Source organism: Triticum dicoccoides, chromosome 7A (genome assembly GCF_002162155.2).
Source record: "Triticum dicoccoides isolate Atlit2015 ecotype Zavitan chromosome 7A, WEW_v2.0, whole genome shotgun sequence".
In the NCBI taxonomy this organism is placed as follows: Eukaryota; Viridiplantae; Streptophyta; class Magnoliopsida; order Poales; family Poaceae; genus Triticum; species Triticum dicoccoides.
This window is the reverse complement of record NC_041392.1, coordinates 101,848,771-101,868,656: the sequence shown is the minus strand read 5'-3', so window position 1 is coordinate 101,868,656 and position 19,886 is coordinate 101,848,771. Positions and strand designations below refer to the sequence as shown.

Here is a 19,886-nt window from a genome sequence, read left to right as displayed (position 1 = left end):
TTCATACGGTGTCATCTCATCGGAATTACGTGGTGCCCTATTTAAAGTGAATGTGATTGTCTTTAATGCCTAACCCATAAACTATCGTGGCAGTTCGATAAGAGACATCATGGTATGCATCATATCCAATAGGGTGCAACTATGATGTTCGGACACACCATCACACTATGGTGTTCCAGGCGGTATTAATTGTGAAACAATTTCCACAATGTCTTAATTGTGTGCCAAAACTCGTAACTCAGATACTCATCTCTATGATCATATCATAGACATTTTATCCTCTTGTCACAATGATCTTCTACTTCACTCTGAAATTACTTGAACCATTCAATAATTCAGACTTGTGTTTCATCAAGTAAATATTCTCAACATCTACTCGAATCATCTGTGAAGTAAGAACATAACGATATTCACTGCATGCCTCAGCACTCATTGGACTACACACATCAAAATGTGTTGCTTCCAACAAGTTGCTATCTTGTTCCATCTTACTGAAAACGAGGCTTTTCAGTCATCTTGCCCATGTGGTATGATTTGCATGTCCCAAGTGATTCAAAATCAAGTGAGTCAAAACGGTCCATTTTGCATGGAGTTTCTTCATGCATATACACCAATAGACATGGTTCGCATGTCTCAAACTTTTCAAAAACGAGTGAGCCCAAAGATCCATCAATATGGAGCTTCTTCATGCGTTTTATACCGATATGACTTACGTGGCAGTGCCACAAGTAGGTGGTACTATCATTACTATCTTTTGGCATGAACATGTGTATCACTACGATCGAGATTTAATAAACCATTCATTTTAGGTGTAAGACCATTGAAGGTATTATTCAAATAAACAGAGTAACCATTATTCTCCTTAGATGAATAACCATATTGCGATAGACGTAATCCAATCATGTCTATGCTCAACGCAAACACCAAATAACAATTATTTAGGTTTAACACCAATCTCTTTGGTAGAGGGAGCGTGCGATGCTTGATCATATCAAGCTTGGAAAAACTTCCAACACATATCGTCAGCTCACCTTTAGCTAGTCTCCGTTTATTCCGTAGCCTTTTGTTTCGAGTTACTAACACTTAGCAACCGAACCGGTATCTAATACCCTGGTGCTACTAGGAGTACTAGCAAAGTACACATTAACACAATGTATATCCAATATACTTCTATCGACCTTGCCAGCCTTCTCATCTACCAAGTATCTAGGGTAATCCTGCTCCAGTGGTTGTTCCCCTTATTACAGAAGCACTTAGTCTCGGGTTTGGGTTCAACCTCGGGTTTCTTCATTGGTACAGCAGCTGATTTTCCGTTTCATGAAGTATCCCTTCTTTCCCTTGCCCTTCTTGAAACTAGTGGTCTCACTGACCATCAACGATTGATGCTCCTTCTTGATTTCTACTTTCGCGGTGTCAAACATCGCGAATACCTCAAGGATCATCATATCTATCCCTGATATGTTATAGTTCATCACGAAGCTCTAGCAGCTTGGTGGCAATGACTTTGGAGAAACATCACTATCAAGTGATTGTTGCACTCAGACAATCTGAGCACAAGCTCAACGATTGAGCTTTTCTCCCTTAGTTTGCAGGCTAAGAAAATCGTCGGAGGTATCATACCTCTTGACGTGGGCACGAGCCTGAAATCCCAATTTCAGCCCTCGAAACATCTCGTATGTTCCGCGACATTTCGAAAAACGTCTTTGGTGCCTCAACTCTAAACCGTTTCACTGAACTATCACGTAGTTATCAAAACGTGTACAAACGACGTTTGGGGTTCAGCACACTGAGCGGTGCATTAAGGACATAAGCTTTCTATGAAGCAATGAGGACAATCCTCAGTTTATGGACCTAGTCCGCATAATTGCTACTATCAACTTTCAACTAAATTTTCTCTAGGAACATATCTAAACAGTAGAACTATAGCGTGAGCTACGACATAATTTGCAAAAACCTTTTGACTATGTTCAGGATAATTAAGTTCATCTTATGAACTCCCACTCAGATAGACATCCCTCTAGTCATCTAAGTGATTACATGATCCGAGTCAAACTAGGCCGTGTCCGATCATCACGTGAGACGGACTAGTCATCATCGGTGAACATCTTCATGTTGATCGTATCTTCTATACGACTCATGTTCGACCTTTCGGTCTCCGTGTTCCGAGGCCATGTCTGTACATGCTAGGCTCGTCAAGTTAACCCTAAGTGTTTTGCATGTGTTCCGAGGCCATGTCTGTACATGCTAGGCTCGTCAACACCCGTTGTATTTGAACGTCTGAATAAAACGCCCGATCATCACGTGATGTTTTGAAACAGCGAACTGTCGCAACGGTGCACAGTTAGGGGAGAACACTTCTTGAAATTGTTGTAAGGGATCATCTTATTTACTACCGTCGTTCTAAGCAAATAAGATGTATAAACATGATAAACATCACATGCAATCAAATAGTGACATGATATGGCCATCATCACTTTGCTCCTTTTGATTTCTACTTTCGGGGCTCCATGATCATCATCGTCACCGGCATGACACCATGATCTCCATCATCATGATCTCCATCATCGTGTCTTCATGAAGTTGCCTCGCCAACTATTACTTCTACTACTATGGCTAACGGTTAGCAATAAAGTAAAGTAATTACATGACGTTTAAGTTGACACGCGGGTCACAAATAAATAAAGACAACTCCTATGGCTCCTGCCGGTTGTCATACTCATCGACATGCAAGTCGTGATTCCTATTACAAGAACATGATCAATCTCATACATCACATATATCATTCATCACATCCTTTTTGGCCATATCACATCACATAGCATACCCTGCAAAAACAAGTTAGACGTCCTCTAATTGTTGTTTGCATGTTTTACGTGGCTGCTATGGGTTTCTAGCAAGAACGTTTCTTACCTACGCATGAACCACAACGTGATATGCCAATTGCTATTTACCCTTCATAAGGACCCTTTTCATCGAATCCGATCCGACTAAAGTGGGAGAGACAGACACCCGCCAGCTACCTTATGCAACTAGTGCATGTTTGTCGGTGGAACCGGTCTCACGTAAGCGTACGTGTAAGGTTGGTCCGGGACGCTTCATCCCACGATGCCGCCGAATCAAGATAAGACTAGTAACGGCAAGCATATTGAACAATATCGACGCCCACAACTACTTTGTGTTCTACTCGTGCAAAGAATCTACGCAATAGACCTAGCTCATGATGCCACTGTTGGGGAACGTAGCAGAAATTCAAAATTTTCCTACGTGTCACCAAGATCTATCTATGGAGAGACTAGCAACGAGGGGAAGGAGAGTGCATCTACATACCCTTGTAGATCGCTAAGCGGAAGCGTTCAAGTGAACGGGGTTGATGGAGTCGTACTCGCCGTGATTCAAATCACCGATGATCTAGTGCCGAACGGACAGCACCTCCGCGTTCAACACACGTACAGCTCGACGATGTCTCCCACGCCTTGATCCAGCAAGGAGAGAGGGAGAGGTTGAGGAAGACTCCATCCAGCAGCAGCACAACGGCGTGGTGGTGATGGAGGAGCGTGGCAATCCTGCAGGGCTTCGCCAAGCACCTACGGGGGAGGAGGAGGTGTCACGGGAGGGAGGGAGGCGCCAAGGGCTCAGGTATGGATGCCCTCCCTCCCCTCCACTATATATAGGGGCAGGGGAGAGGGGGGAGGCGCAGCCTTGCCCCTTCCTCCAAGGAAGGGGTGCGGCTAAGAGGGGGGGAGGAGTCCATCCTCCCCAAGGCACCTCGGAGGTGCCTTCCCCTTTTAGGACTCTCCCCTTTTTCCTATATCTTGGCGCATGGGCCTCTAGGGGCTGGTGCCCTTGGCCCATGTAGGCCAAGGCACACCCCCTACAGCCCATGTGGCCCCCCGGGGCAGGTGGCCCCACCCTGTGGGCCCCCGGGACCCTTCCGGTGGTCCCGGTACAATACCGATGACCCCGAAACTTGTCCCGATGGCCGAAACAGGACTTCCTATATATAAATCTTTACCTCCGGACCATTCCGGAACTCCTCGTGACGTCCGGGATCTCATCCGGGACTCCGAACAACATTCGGTAACCACATACAAACTTCCTTTATAACCCTAGCGTCATCGAACCTTAAGTGTGTAGACCCTACGGGTTCGGGAGACATGTAGTCATGACCGAGATGTTCTCCGGTCAATAACCAACAGCGGGATCTGGATACCCATGTTGGCTCCCACATGTTCCACGATGATCTCATCAGATGAACCACGATGTCAAGGACTCAATCAATCCCGTATACAATTCCCTTTGTCTAGCGGTATGGTACTTGCCCGAGATTCGATCGTCGGTATACCGATACCTTGTTCAATCTCGTTACCGGCAAGTCTCTTTACTCGTTCCGTAACACATCATCCCGTGATCAACCCCTTGGTCACATTGTGCACATTATGATTATGTCCTACCGAGTGGGCCTAGAGATACCTCTCCGTTTACACGGAGTGACAAAATCCCAATCTCGATTCGTGCCAACCCAACAGACACTTTCAGAGATACCCGTAGTGTACCTTTATAGCCACCCAGTTACGTTGTGACGTTTGGCACACCCAAAGCACTCCTACGGTATCCGGGAGTTGCACAATCTCATGGTCTAAGGAAATGATACTTGACATTAGAAAAGCTTTAGCATACGAACTACATGATCTTGTGCTAGGCTTAGGATTGGGTCTTGTCCATCACATCATTCTCCTAATGATGTGATCCCGTTATCAACGACATCCAATGTCCATGGTCAGGAAACCGTAACCATCTATTGATTAACGAGCTAGTCAACTAGAGGCTTACTAGGGACATGGTGTTGTCTATGTATCCACACATGTATCTGAGTTTCCTATCAATACAATTCTAGCATGGATAATAAACGATTATCATGAACAAGGAAATATAATAATAATCAATTTATTATTGCCTCTAGGGCATATTTCCAACAACAAGTTCTTTTGCCAACAAGATGGAGGAGAATAGCTCAGCTAGTGAGCATGTGCTCAGAATATCTGGGTGCTACAATCACTTAAATCAAGTGGGAGTTAAACTTCCAGATAAGATGGTGATTGATAGAGTTCTCTAGACACTATCACTAAGCTACTAGATCTTCGTGATGAACTATGACATGCAAGGGATGGAATTGATCCCGGAGCTGTTCGCGGTGCTTAAGACCGCAAAAGGTAGAAATCAAGCAGGAGCATCAAGTGTTGATGGTTTAACAAGACCACTGGTTACAAGAAGGGCAAGGGCTAGAAGGGAAACTTCATGGATGGCAAACCAGTTGCCGCTCCAGTAAAGGAACCCAAGGTTGAACCCAAACCCGAGACTAAGTGCTTCTATTGTAAAGGGGACGGTCACTAGCGGAATTACCCTAAATGTATGGTAGATAAGAAGGCTGGCAACTTCAACAAAGTATATACTTGTTATTAATGTGTACCTCACTAGTACTCCTAGTAGCACCTGGGTATTGTATACCGGTTCAGTTGCTATTACTGGTGACTTGAAGCAAAAGCTACGGACTAAACGGAGACTGGCTAAGGGCGAGGTGACGATGTGTGTTGGAAGTGTTTCCAAAGTTGATGAGATCACCATTGCACGCTCCATCTGCCTTCGGGATTAGTATTGAACCTAGATAAATGTTATCAGGTGTCTACGTTGAGCATGAATATGATTAGATCATGTTCATTGCAATACGGTCATTCATTTAAGTTAGAGAATAATGGTTATTCTGTTTACATGAATGATACCTTTCATGGTCATGCACCCTATGTGAATGGTTCATTGAATCTCGGTCGTGGTAATACACATGTTCACGCCAAAAGATGTAGAGTTAATAATGATAGTACCACTTTCTCGTGGCACTGCCGCTTAGGTCATATTGGCGTAAGATGCATGAAGAAACTCCATGTCGATGGATGTTTGGAGTCACTTGATTTTGAATCGCTTGACACATGCGAGCCATGCCTCATGGGCAGGATGACTAAGACCCCGTTTTCAGTTACAATGAAACGGGCAAGTGACTTGTTGGAAATCATACATGCTGATGCGTGTGATCCAATGAGAATTGAAGCGTGCGGTGGATATCGCTATTTTCTCATCTTCACTGACGATTTGAGTAGATATAGGTATATTTACTTAATGAAGCACAAGTCTGAAACGTTTGAAAAGTTCAAGCGATTTCAGAGTGAAGTTAAGAATCATCATAACAAAAAGATCATGTTCCTGCGATCTGATCAAAAGGGGATTTTCTGAGTTATGAGTTTGGCAATCACTTAAGACATTGTGGAATTGTTTCACAATTGAAGCCACCTGGCACACCACAAGACAATGGTGTGTCCGGACGTCGTAATCGAACCCTATGAGATATGGTGCGATCTATGATGTCTCTTACCAATCTACCGTTTTCATTTTGAGGTTATGTGTTAGAGACAACTGCATTCACTTTAGATAGGACACCATCTAAGTCCGTTGAGACAGCGTCGTATGAACATTGGTTTGGCAAGAAACCAAAGTTGTCGTTTCTTAATGTTTGGGGCTATGATGCTTAAGGCTTCAGCCGGAGAAGCTCGAACCCAAAGCGGACAAACACATCTTCATAGGATACCCAAAGGTGACAGTAGGGTACACCTTCTATCTCAGATCCGAGGGCAAATTGTTTGTCGCTAAGAACGGGTCCTTTCTCGAGAAGGAGTTTCTCTCGAAAGAATTGAGTGGGAGGAAGATAGAACTTAATGAGGTTGTCGAACCTTTATTTCAACCAGAGAGTAATGCAACACAGAAAGATGTTTCTGTTGCAACTATGTCTGTTGAATAGGAAGTTAATGATAGTGATCATGAAGCTTCGGATCAAGTTGCTATCAAACCTCGTAGGTCGACAAGGATATGTACTACTCCTGAGTGGTACGGTAATCCTATCTTAGATATCATGTTGTTAGACAACAATGAACCTACGAGCTATGGAGAAGCGATGGTGGGCCTGTATTCCGACAAATGGTTAGAAGCCATGAAATCCGAGATAGGATCCATGTATGGACTTTGGTGGACTTGCCCGTTGATCGTCAAGCCATTGAGATAAATGGATCTTTAAGAAGAAGACGGATGTGGGCGGTAATGTTACCGTCTATGAAGCTTGACTTGTGGGAAAGAAACTTTCCACAAGTTCAAGGAGTTGACTACGATGAGAATTTCTCACCCGTAGCGATGCTTAAGTCCGTCGGAATCATGTTAGCATTAGCTGTATTTTTCGATTATGAAATCTTACAGATGGATGTCAAAACAAGTTTTCTTACCAGTTTTCGTAAGAAAAATTGTATGTGATACGATAAAAGGTTTTGTCAATCCTAAGGATGCTAAAAGGTATGCTGGCTCCAGCAATCCTTCTATGAACTAGAGCGAGCATCTCGGAATCGGAATATATGTTTTGATGGAGTGATCAAAGCTTTTAGGTTTATACAATGTTTGCTAGAAACTTGTATTTACAAGAAAGTGAGTGGGAGCACTACAACATTTCTGATAAGTATATGTGGATGACATATTGTTGATCCGAAATAATGTAGAATTTATTGGAAAGCATAAACGGTTGTTTGAAGAGTGTTTTTCAAAGGAAGACCTGGATAAAGCTGCTTACATATTGGGCATCAAGATCTATAGAGATAGATCAAGATGCCTGATGGTACTTTCAAAGAACGCACACCTTGACATGTTTTTGAAGGAGTTCAAAATAGATCAGTCAAAGAAGGGGTTCTTACCTGAGTTGTAAGGTGTGAAGTTGAGTAAGACTCAAAGCTTGACCATGGCAGAAGAAAGAGAAAGGACGAAGGTCGTCCCCTATGCTTTTGTCATAGGCTCTATACGGTATGCCATGCTGAAGTACCGCACCTGATGTGTGCCTTGCCACATGTCTGGCAAGAGGGTACAAAGGTGATCTAGGAGTAGATCACCAGATAGTGGTCAAAATTATCCTTAGAGGAATAAGGAAATGTTTCTCAGTTATGGAGGTGATAAAGAGTTCGACGTAAAGAGTTACGTCGATGCAAGCTTAACACCTATCCGGATAGCTCTGAGTAGAGATACCGGATATGTATAACGAAGCAATAATTTGGAATAGCTCCAAGTGGAACGTGGTAGCATCATCTACGATATAAAGTTTTGCGAAATACATAGGGATCTGAATATGGCAAGACCCATTGACTACAACCTCTCTCACAAGCATAACATGATCAAACCCAGAACTCTTTGAGTGTTTATCACATAGTGATGTGAACTAGATCATTGAGTCTAGTAGACTCTTGGATGTTGGTCACATGGCGATGTGACCTGTGAGTGTTAATCACATGGCGATGTGAACTAGATTATTGACTCTACTGCAAGTGGGAGACTGTTGGAAATATGCCCTAGAGGCAATAATAAATTGGTTATTATTATATTTCCTTGTTCATGATAATCGTTTATTATCCATGCTATAATTGTATTGATAGGAAACTCAGATACATGTGTGGATACATAGACAACAACATGTCCCTAGTAAGCCTCTAGTTGACTAGCTCGTTGATCAATAGATGGTTACGGTTTCCTGACCATGGACATTGGATGTCGTTGATAGCGGGATCACATCATTAGGAGAATGATGTGATGGACAAGACCCAATCCTAAGCCTAGCACAAAGATCGTGTAGTTCATATGCTAAAGCTTTTCTAATGTCAAGTATCATTTCCATAGACCATGAGATTGTGCAACTCCCGGATACCGTAGGAGTGCTTTGGGTGTGCCAAACGTCACAACGTAACTGGGTGGCTATAAAGGTACACTACAGGTATCTCCGAAAGTGTCTGTTGGGTTGGCACGAATCAAGACTGGGATTTGCCACTCCGTGTAAACGGAGAGGTATCTCTGGGCCCACTCGGTAGGACATCATCATAATGTGCACAATGTGACCAAGGAGTTGATCACGGGATGATGTGTTACGGAACAAGTAAAGAGACTTGCCGGTAATGAGATTGAACAAGGTATCGGGATACCGACGATCGAATCTCGGGCAAGTATCGTACCGCTAGACAAAGGGAATTATATACGGGATTGATTAAGTCCTTGACATCATGGTTCATCTGATGAGATCATCGTGGAGCATGTGGGAGCCAACATGGGTATCGAGATCCCGCTGTTGGTTATTAACCGGAGAGTTGTCTCGGCCATGTCTGCATGACTCCCGAACCCGTAGGGTCTACACACTTAAGGTTCGATGACGCTAGGGTTATAGGGAATAGATGTACGTGGTTACCGAATGTTGTTCGGTGTCCTGGATGAGATCCCGGACGTCACGAGGAGTTCCGGAATGGTTTGGAGGTAAAGATTTATATATGGGAAGTCATCATACGGTCACCGAAATAATTCGGGGGTTACGGTATTGTACCGGGACCACCGGAGGGGTTCCGGGGGTCCACCGGGAGGGTCCACCTGCCCCGGAGGGCCCTATGGGATGTATGTGGAGAGGGACTAGCCCCTTAGTGGGCTGGGCGCCTCCCCCCCCCCTAGGGCCCATGCGCCTAGGGTTTGGGGGAACCCTAAAGGGGGGGCGCCCCCCTTGCCTTGGGGGGCAAGGCAACCCCCCTTGGCCGCCGCCCCCTCCTCAGATTGGATCTGAGGGGGGCCGCCCCCCTCTCCCTTGCCCCTATATATATGTGGGGGTGGGAGGGCAGCTGCACCCAAGTCTTGGCGCAGCCCTCCCCTATCCCAAGTCCTCCTCTTCTCCCGCGGTGCTTGGCGAAGCCCTGCAGGATTGCCACGCTCCTCCTTCACCACCATGTCGTCGTGCTGCTGCTGGATGGAGTCTTCCCCAACCTCTCCTTCTCCCCTTAGTGGATCAAGGCGTAGGAGACGTCACCGGGCTGTACGTGTGTTGAACGCGGAGGTGCCGTCCGTTCGGCACTAGGATCATCGGTGATTTGGATCACGGCGAGTACGACTCCATCAACCCCGTTCACTTGAACGCTTCCGCTTAGCGATCTACAAGGGTATGTAGATGCACTCTCCTTCCCCTCGTTGCTAGATTACTCCATAGGTTGATCTTGGTGATGCATAGAAAATTTTGAATTTCTGCTACGTTCCCCAACACCACCATGGCCACTTCGAGTTCTTGGTGATGCCCTTCGGCCTCGCCAACGCCCCAGCGACTTTCCAGGCCCTGATGAACGACGTCCTCCGGCCCTACTTACGGCGGTTTGTGCTTGTTTTCTTTGATGGCATTCTTATCTACAGCGCCACCTGGGCTGAGCACCTTCAGCATGTCGCCATCGTCGACAACGAGCTTCGAGCGCACCACCTCCACCTTAAGCGCTCGAAGTTCTCGTTTGGGACACCTACCGTCGCCTACCTCGGCCATGTCATCTCTGCCGACGGGGTGGCTATGGACGCCGACAAGGTGGCGGCCGTCTCCGCATGGCCGACACCTCGCTCTCCGCGGGCTGTCCGCGGGTTCCTCGGCCTCGTCGGCTACTACCGGAAATTTATCCGGGAGTTCGGGCTCATCGCGGCGCCCCTCACGCGGTTGCTTCACCGCGACGCTTTCACTTGGGACGACGAGGCGACGGCGGCATTCGAGGCCCTCAAGGGGGCCCTCACGACGGGCCCCGTCCTCTAGATGCCCGACTTCGACCGCCCGTCCGTGGTGGACTGTGACGCCTCAGGCGCTGGTTTCGGCGCCGTGCTTCATCAGGGCGATGGACCCCTCGCCTTCTTCAGCCGGCCTTTCGCTCCTCGCCATCTCAAGCTGGCGGCATACGAGCGGGAGCTCATTGGCCTTGTGCAGGCCGTTCGTCATTGGCGGCCATACTTGTGGGGACGGTCCTTCCACATTCGCACGGACCACTACAGCCTGAAGTTCTTGCTGGACCAACGGCTGTCGACCGTGCAACAACACCAGTGGATCGGCAAGCTCTTCGGCTTCGACTTCTCCGTCGAGTATCGGCCGGTCCGCCTTAACACCATGGTCGATGCGCTGACCCGTCGCGACTCCGACATCGCCTCCGTCGACGAGTCCACCGGGACGGTCCTGTGCATCCGCTCCGGGCTGACGTTCGGTCTCTTCGCCGACATCCGCCGCGCAACTGCGATGGCCGACGACGTCGTCCTTCTTCGGCAGCAGCTCACGGCCGTCGACCTGGAGGAGCCATGGCGCTTCTCTGACGGACTGCTTCTCCATGGGCGTCGGATCTTTGTTCCGGCGCATGATGATCTCCGTCACCAGGTGTTACAGCTCGCCCACTCGGCAGGTCATGAGGGTGTGCAGAAAACCCTCCATCGTCTTCGCGCCGACTTCTACATCCCTGGCGATCGCGCCCTGGTCCGCGACTGGGTTCGATCTTGTCAGACATGCCAGCGCAACAAGACGGAGACCCCGCGGTCGGCTGGGTTACTTCAGCCCTTGGAGGTGCCGTCTCAGGTCTGGGCGGATATCTCCATGGAATTCATCGAGGGCCTCCCCAAGGTGGGCGGCAAGTCGGTCATCCTCACGGTGGTCGACTGCTTCTCCAAGTACGCCCACTTCATCGCGCTCGGCCATCCGTACACGGCGGCGTCCGTGGCCCGGGCCTTCTTCGACGGCATTGTTCGTCTACACGGGTTCCCTGCTTCGATCGTCAGTGATCGGGACCCAGTGTTCACGGGCCATGTCTGGCGCGACCTCTTCAGGATGGCGGGTGTCCAGCTCCGCCTGAGTACGGCATTCCATCCTCAGACAGACGGTCAGTCCGAGGTGGTTAACAAGGTCATTGCCATGTATTTGTGTTGTGTGACAGGTGATCAACCTCGCGCTTGGGTGGACTGGCTCTCTTGGGCGGAGTACTGCTACAACACCTCCTATCACTCCGCCCTGCGCGCTACGCCGTTTGAGGTGGTCTATGGTCGACCACCCCCGCCTATACTACCGGTGGACCCGAAGACGGCTCGGACAGCGGTTGCGGGTGACCTTATCCGCACCCGCGACGAGATGCTTGCTGAGGTCCGTCAGCATCTCCTTCAGTCCCAGCAGCTGGCCAAGCATTACTACGACGATCATCACCACGAGGCGGAGTTCGCGGTGGGTGATTGGGTGTGGCTGCGTCTTCTCCACCGCTCTACGCAGTCGCTTGACCCTCGCGCCAAGCGCAAGCTCGGGCCTCGCTACGCCGGGCCCTTCCCTATCTTGGAGCGCATTGGGAAGGTGGCCTATCGTCATCAGCTTCCAGCCCACGCTCGCATCCACGACGTCTTTCGTGTGGGGCTGCTCAAGCCTTTTCGTGGCGAGCCACCGGCGGCTCCTCCGGCGCTTCCGCCAACCGCCGATGCTCGCATTCTTCCAGAGCCGGCCAAGGTGTTGCAGGCACAGCTCCGTCGTGGTGTCTGGTTCGTCCTCGTTCAGTGGGCGGGCTTTCCGGAGGAGGAGGCTACTTGGGAGCAGCGTGAGGATTTTCGCCAACACTATCCAGACTTTCAGCTCGAGGACGAGCTGTTTGCGCAGGCGGGGAAAGATGTTATGACCGGCTTGGTCTATATTAGGAAGAGGCCCACCGGGCATTAGTATTAGGGGCTTGGCCCACAAGTTATCTTAGGCAAGTTATCTTAGGCTAAAGTTATAAATACTAGTTGTAAGACACGGTTGAGATCAAGCAATAAAGATATTATAATCTTCTGTTGCCCGGCTCCCTGAGGAGCCGGAACCCTAGCCGCCGCCGCCTCTATCCCTAGCCGCGACGGCGCCTGTCCGCCGGCGCGCCCGCTCCAGCCCTCGTTCCCCTCCTCCTTGCCCATACAATCTGCGCCGGAGGCCTGGTAGGAACCCTAGTCCTACCATTGTCATATGCACTAAATCGCTCAACCTGTTTTTGCATCAATGATACAAATTTTGTACCTGGCGATCTGTTAATTTCAGCCAGATAATTAGCTCATTCTTCTTACCAAGTGTTTTCCCATTTTTCGAGCCAATATCAAGGGACACTTCACCTTTCATACGACGCAAAAAATAGGGCTTTATCCGTTCTCTTAATTTATGTGAAGTACCAAACAGGACAACACATATTATGACTTGTTTAGTATAACCGACTTCGAGTAGTAATTCAGAAGGATAAACAACATTTGTGAATAAAATGGTAATAACAAAAAGTAATGTCGTTTTAAAGAATGGAAAGTGCACATGTTGGAATATATCAAGCACCATGAGATTGTACAATAATGTTGAACATTGCATTTTTGTGACAACGCTTGTGCATCATCTATCTCTTAGACACAAATACCGAAAAAAGGCAATGTGCTTCTCTCGATTGGTGGCATCCTTTTCATTTCCTCGATTGATAGCATTTTCATACCTTTCTCTAAACCTGCCATGCATAATTTAGATAAATTAATAGCGTTAGACTATGAAAAATAAATAAAGGAACATTGTTAATGCAGGAAAGCAATAGAGTAAGTGAATTACTCATCCCTATCACCCAGGACTTCCGGCAACAGAAATAGAAAAGGGCCCACAATTCCTGTGAGAATACACATGTTTGATTACTTGCATTGGTATAACAATATCGCAATGGGGGCATATTGATCATATAGTGGTATTAAATTAGAGGACTGTAGGTGCTTTTCAGGTAGTACCTTCAAGTTATTTTGTATGGGTGTGCCACTTATGGCAATCCGGTGGACAGTCAGTATTTTACATATACTTTTCAATCTTTCTGTCATAGGGTTTTTGATTTGTTGTGCCTCATCAAGAACAACATAGTCCCATAGGTTTCTCTCATCATCATCATCCGCTTCATGGTAGAAGTCACCCCTTATCCGCTTGTAATTTATTCGGACGATGTCATATGTTGTCAGTACTACACCGCCCTCCTGTAGAAGAGGATAAACAGCAGAGGAAATTCATAAAAATATCTTAGAAAAACATTCTGGGTATGTGCATTCTTTTAACTGAAACTATATATGTTTAGTCAAATTTAACAGAATGGCAGGATATAAATGATCAGCGGAAGATTAACATTCATTATATCTAAGGAATTTAAAGAACCTTGAATGCGTGTTGGAGCTCAGAGTTGCGAACATTTGCGTTGGGACCAGAGTAGCTGTAAACAGATGAAAAAAAAAAGAATCAATCAATCTGTTGGCAGCAGTCGTAAGTCCTGACCTGTATCAACTCTAAGAAATCAAAAGATGATATGTTGTGAATAGGTAGGTGGTGCATATATCCTACTCGCTGATCTTGCTTTTGAGGCCAACAAGTGTAAGTTCTTTGATCCAATGAGTCACAAGTGTCTTTGGAACGACAACCAACACTCTCCTGATTAAACCTGAATGGAACAATCCGGCTAGGAAAGCAGAAATCTGCACGGCAAAAGTAACAAATTATTAGCAAATACTAAATTGCAGCACCACTTGATCGATACACTGCGGCTGAACTAGGAAACAAATAACAAGTACATTAAGGGGCGAACTACAACAACTGATTATCTTGGACATAATCAATGGTTAAAATCCTGTGATACTGCAGAACTAGTAATGCTGTAATCAACCAAACTATTCTGAAGAAAAAACAATCAATCGATCTGAGTATCTGACAGTGTAACCAATGAACTGAATCTACTACAAGTGAGACTAGAGATTGAGATTGGAACGATAGGGAATGGAGAATGAGTTAGCAAGAAACCCTACCTGCATGGTCTTCCCCAGTCCCATGTCATCGCCGAGGATGCCATCTGAGCCCCTGGCGCTGGTGGGGATAAAGCATCCCTGATATCCTCGCTGGAAGCTTGTACAGCAGCCTGCCGGCGCTTTCGCCGGTGGGATCCTCCATCTCCAAGTCCACTGCCCCATCGACTTCCTTCAGGTCGTCTCGGCGTCCGGGAGAAGCTGGGCGGTCGCCGTCCGGGGACGACTGGGTGCAGGGGCCTACGTCTACCAGGGCGCCGCTGGAGCCGCCGAGGGTGAGAGGCTGGACAGGAACGCTGCCGGCCAGGCGGAGGGTGGCCGAGGCTGGGGCCGCCAGCGACGCGGCGAGATGTGCCCAGGCCGCGGTCGAGGAAGAAGAGGGGGCCTCGGGCACGGGCTCCTTGCCGCGGGCGACGTCGGGACTCGGGAACGAGGCGGGCCGCGGGGAGCGCGGCAGGAGCGGCGGCGGCCACGGCGGTCGCTGCAGGGGCGACGGGAGCCACGGGAGTCGCAGCCACGGGGCCCACGGCAAAGGGGCGCCTGGTGTGGCCGGCGAGTCGAGGTCGGCAGAGAGGGAGCTACCAAGAAGATGATCCATGGCGGGATGTTGAATAATTAGACTGAGATCAACACATGTATTGTATTCCTCCACTTGGGGTTGTATACAGAATAAATAGACGCACCTCAGCTACTGATCCTATTACTACGTAGAGATAACAGAAGAAGCCGGTTGAATAGTACAATAATCTAACAGCGGAAGGAAAGAAGAGGAAAAAAATTATACGAGACCAGGTCTCACGGTTAGTAGGTGAGACCCGTCCTGATAGATGACACGTGGCACTTCACAAATCACAAAGCATCTAATCCCCCTCCCCCCCTCCCCCCGATTTTAAGTGGGGGTGCGGGATGCTTTATGATTTGTGAATGCCACGTGTTATCCATCAGGATGAGTCTCACGTGAGACCTGGTCTCATAAAATTTTTTTCCGGAAGAAGAGGGATCAGTGCATAGAGATCGGTACAACGGCAACGTATGTGATAACCAATTCAAACCAATCCAAAAAAAAAGTACAACGGGAGAGGAAGAGAGTCTCCCTCTGTTTCTTTTTGCTTTGCGTATAAAGTTTGGTCAAAGTTAAACTACACGAAGTTTGATCAAATTTATATAAACATCTATAATACTAAAACTATGTTGTATGAAAATACATTTCATGATGCATTTGATAATATTGACTTCATATTGTGGATGTTGATATTTTTTAATATAAAGTTAGTCAAACTTTACAAAGCTTGACTTTGACCAAACTTTATATGCAGACTAAAAAGAAACGAAGGGAGTACAACGGCAACGTCCTGGCATGCAGTGTTTGGAATTATGTGTCCTACAACTACAATCAAATTACTTGGAATTGTTAATATTTGGAATACCTTGTTACGGAATTATACATGTGCTTAAGTAATACTCCCTTCATTTCATAATGTAATGCGCTCGTGTTTCCCGAGATCCAAATTCAACCGTAATTTTAACCAACGAGGCTGACTACAGCGGGTACAAATTTAGTGGTATAATTTTTGCTCCCACCTCAGTTGGTCTCATTGGTTAAATTTATGATCAAATTTAAATCTCGGGAAGCGTGAGCGTACTATATTATGGAATGGAGGAAGTATATATTTAAGGAAGCTGGTCGATTATCAATGGATACAATATATTATTTATATTAAAAAGACTACTCGGGTCCAGTAATTATTGGAAAGAGCTATATCGTATAGTCAGATTACAACCCTAATGTTGATCTATGTAATTAGAAAAATTTACACTCTATTATGGCGTGTTACTCACAAGCACGTGCTTCAGGGACATAACGGGAGAATCCATTAACAGACGAATAAGATCGTGGTTAGTAATTTAATCTGGACTCTATCCCGGAAACTAGTTCTACCGACTAGAAATCTTATTTGTATAAAAGGTGGACTATTTGAAAAAGACAGTATCAGAAGGTCCCTACCCCTATAATATCATATATGTGAATTGTAATCGACATCACGGATAAACGGAGAGGAACAAAGCGTAGACCAGAAAACCCTAAATGAATCCGAGCCAGGTTCATCGCCGCTAATCGATGCTGATCGGCTGCGCGTTCTGCCGCACTCTGCGCCAAGCCGCCGGACGGATCCCTGGCTTCCGCTTCGCCTCCAGCACGTTGGTCGGTGTCGCTTCATCATGGATTTGTCACCGTGTCCGTTACCGCCGTCCAGATTAAGCTGGAGTGCCTCTTGTCACACCGCTCTGTCCTGCAAATGCTACTACCGGATCTGCCGCTTACATGTTGCAACTTGCCAGCACGAAGCCGCTGGCCGGAGGGTGCCTTCGATCCGGAAAAGAGCTTAATTTTCTCTGCCGCACGGATCAAGGAATACTAGTACAGCTTGCATTCCTCGATCTGGAGCTAGACGGGATCTACAGGACGGAAATTTTCCGGCAACACTCTATACGCCGGCTCCACCACGTATCGATTTTTTTTTTTGACGAAAAACAGCATTGTGCTGATTTCATTCATTAAGATAGAATGAGACACCCCAAGAAATACAGGTCAAGGTTCAGGACGGCTGAAAGCCAGAAAGGGGAAGGAAAAGCTATACAAATGTACACTAGAAAAAGAAAGAAATAAATAAATAAATTATCTCGCGCCTGTCCATTGTGCTCCTTTGAATCCAGCGATTCTCCAAAAATTCAGCTCATTGATAATGTTCTCAGCGATCTTCAGGAAGTGGTTTGCCTTGTTGTTGAATATGCGGTTGTTTCTTTCTTTCCAAACCTGCCAGGACACCGTCATTATAAGTGATGATAGGTCCTTTTTCCTGCCTGTACGATCCAGAGCCTTTAACCACCAGTCCAATATAGAGCCAGTATGAGCAATAGGTAAGAGGTTGAATGGAAAATTATATATCGCCAGGCAATAGCCCCAGATTCCAGCCGTGAAGGGGCAGCTAGATACAAGGTGCAGACCATCCTCCCACCCTAAGTGGCATAATTGACAGATCGGGTTGTGAGGCCAACCTCGCTTCGCAAGGTTGTCCGCAGTCAAACATTTGCCCTGTACAAAGAGCCAACTGAAGAATCTTATTCTTGGTGGAACCTTGATATGCCAAATGATCTCAGGAAGAGGAGAATCAATCTTGCCCCAGAATTGACATAGGTAAGCTGACTTAGCATTATATCTTCCATCCGCTGACCATTTCCAAATGAACTCATCCTCCAGGTTGGAGAAAGTGACCACACTGGATCTGTGCCAGAAGTCAATGTATTCGCTCAACACCTCGGGGCCCGGGTTGCGCTTCAGAAGAGTGACCCATTTTCTATTGGTGAGTCCTTCAGCCAACGATATTCTTCTGTTCTTGCTATGCTTGAAAAGGTTAGGAAACGAAACAGCAGGAATCTCACCGTTGAGCCAGTGATCGTGCCAAAAGGATATCTTAATACCACTACCAATTTTGATGGAGGTACAAGCAATGAAAAGAGCCTGAACGTGCTTGTCAACAGGGAGCTGCAGACCTTGCCATGGTTTATCCGGATCTGTGATGCTTTGCCAAAGCCAGCGTACTTTAAGCGCCCGCCCCTGAGCTTGAAGGTCATGGATGCCAAGCCCGCCTACAGAGATGGGTGGGCACACCTGGGTCCAGCGGACAAGGCACTTGCCACCGCAGACAGCATCAGAGCCAGACCATAAAAAAGCACGACGTAGCTTATCGATTTGCTTGATAACCCATTTCGGTTGATGAACAGCCAGAAGCATGAAAATTGGCATTGCCGAAAGTACAAACCTCACGAGTACCATTCTTCCAGTGGAGGAGATCCACCTAGCCTTCCAACCCGCAATCTTCTTAATTAACTTGTCAAGCAGGTCTTGGAAGTCAACGAGCTTCAACCGCCTATCAGATAGAGGCATCCCAAGGTAAGTGCAGGGGAAGCTAGCTAGCTGGCATCCAAGAGCCAGCTGCAGGGGAGTAAGGTCAAGGCCGTCACACCGAATAGGAAGGATCTTGCTTTTAGCCAGGTTAGTGATGAGACCGGTTGCTTCACCAAAAAGCTTCAGCACTTCAGTTACAACCCCAAAATCATGCATCTCAGGCTTGAGGAAAATGATGACATCGTCTGCGTAAATAGATGCACGGTGTTTAACAAGTTGGTTACCCAGAGGGGATAGGATGTTGTTCCTTTGTGCTTTGTCCATCAACCTTCCAAGGCAGTCCACCACAAGCACAAAGAGCAGCGGGGAGAGGGGATCTCCTTGCCTGAGGCCCTTACGATGGAGGATTTGTTGAGTGCATTTGGAGTTGACTAATATTCTTGTGGAAGCAGAGAAAAAGAGGGCCGATATCCATCCTCTCCACTTCGGCCCAAAACCCAGACCTTGCAGTAGCTTAAGCAGAAACTCCCATGAAACTGAATCAAAGGCTTTGGATATATCCAACTTAAGCATAACAGAGGGGATTTTTTTCTGTCTTAGGGTCTTAGCCATTGCCTGAACATAGACAAAATTATCATGTATGCTTCGCCCTTTAATGAATGCATTCTGACATGGGGAGGTTAGCTTGTTCATCCATGGTTGTAGTCTGGCAGCCATCATCTTGGCAATTAATTTTGCGAAGAAGTGGATTAGGCTAATGGGCCTAAAATCTTGAGGCCTAACAGCACCCTGGTGCTTTGGAAGCAAGGCAATAACAGCACTATTAAGCAGAAATAAGTTTTGCGTGTTTAGCCCTTGGAAGTGTCTCAAAGCAGCAATCAAGTCATATTTGACAGTATCCCAACACGTGCGAAAGAAGAGGCAGTGTAACCATCAGGACCAGGGGCCTTCTCTGGGTGCATATCAAAAACAGCCTTTTTGATTTCCTCCTCCGAAAATGCAAGGTCAAGGGAAGCTAGATCACAGGTAGGGAGGTCAAGAGCTTCGAGGTTTAAAGAAGAGTTCCTGGGTTGATAAGTGCCAAGAAGATCATTAAAATGTTGCCAGATATGCTCCTCTTTGTTTTGCTGGTCAGTATATTCGGTGTCTTGAACTAAGATAGAAGTAATGAAATTTTTCCTTCTTCTAGCAGTGGCCTTCAAGTGAAAAAACTGAGAGTCGCAGTCTCCCTCCTTGAGCCTGAGAAATCTGGAACGTTGACGCAACATACACCTGTCCAAGG

The 19,886-nt window shown here is 47.0% G+C and overlaps 1 pseudogene; it reads right to left on the bottom strand.

Annotated features, from left to right (window-relative positions):
* The window catches only part of LOC119333206, a 35,169-nt pseudogene extending 19,874 nt beyond the window's left edge, over window positions 1–15,295 (bottom strand).
* Between the last annotated feature and the right edge of the window lie 4,591 nt (window positions 15,296–19,886).